Source organism: Nannochloropsis gaditana, assembly GCF_000240725.1.
Source record: "Nannochloropsis gaditana CCMP526 unplaced genomic scaffold scaffold087, whole genome shotgun sequence".
NCBI lineage: Eukaryota > Eustigmatophyceae > Eustigmatales > Monodopsidaceae > Microchloropsis > Microchloropsis gaditana.
The window spans coordinates 15,006-15,565 of NW_005803866.1; positions in this window are offsets into that span (position 1 = coordinate 15,006).

Sequence of the window (560 nt, forward strand, 5' to 3'; positions counted from 1 at the left end):
TATAGACAGAAAGTGACTTCACCCGTCGCTCTCATCATTCTTACGCCGACCGAGCCCAATGTGACGCGTCGGCTCACCAGGCACGTTGATTCTAGCCTGAGATGCTCACACGTACGATGAAAGACACCTAGACGGAATCATGCCGTCCATGTTAAGCATAGCCCAGGGAAGCAACGAAGGCTCTTACTCTCTTTCTCCCTCCCTCCCTCCTTCCCTCCCTCTTACCGACGCGAGGGGCGGGCAAGCGCCTAAGGAGGTCCTCGTTCTCGTCCAAGAATTGGGAGTAGGTGTCCACTGCGTGGCTCTCGATCAGCTCCGAGAAATTGTAGGCAAGGCGGGGGGAGATGAGGAACATCAGGTTCAAAATCCAGTAGTAGGCTGAGAGATGAGGGAGAGGGAGGCAGGAAGGGAAAGAGAAAAACCGAATAGACAGGAAGAAAGTAGAAGAGGGCATGTGAGAAGTGAGAGTATCAGAAATGTCTTCATCATCCACGAAGGACCTGTGTACAACACGGATGTGCCGGCTTCATCTTTTCCCCCCTCCTTCCTCCCCTCCCTCC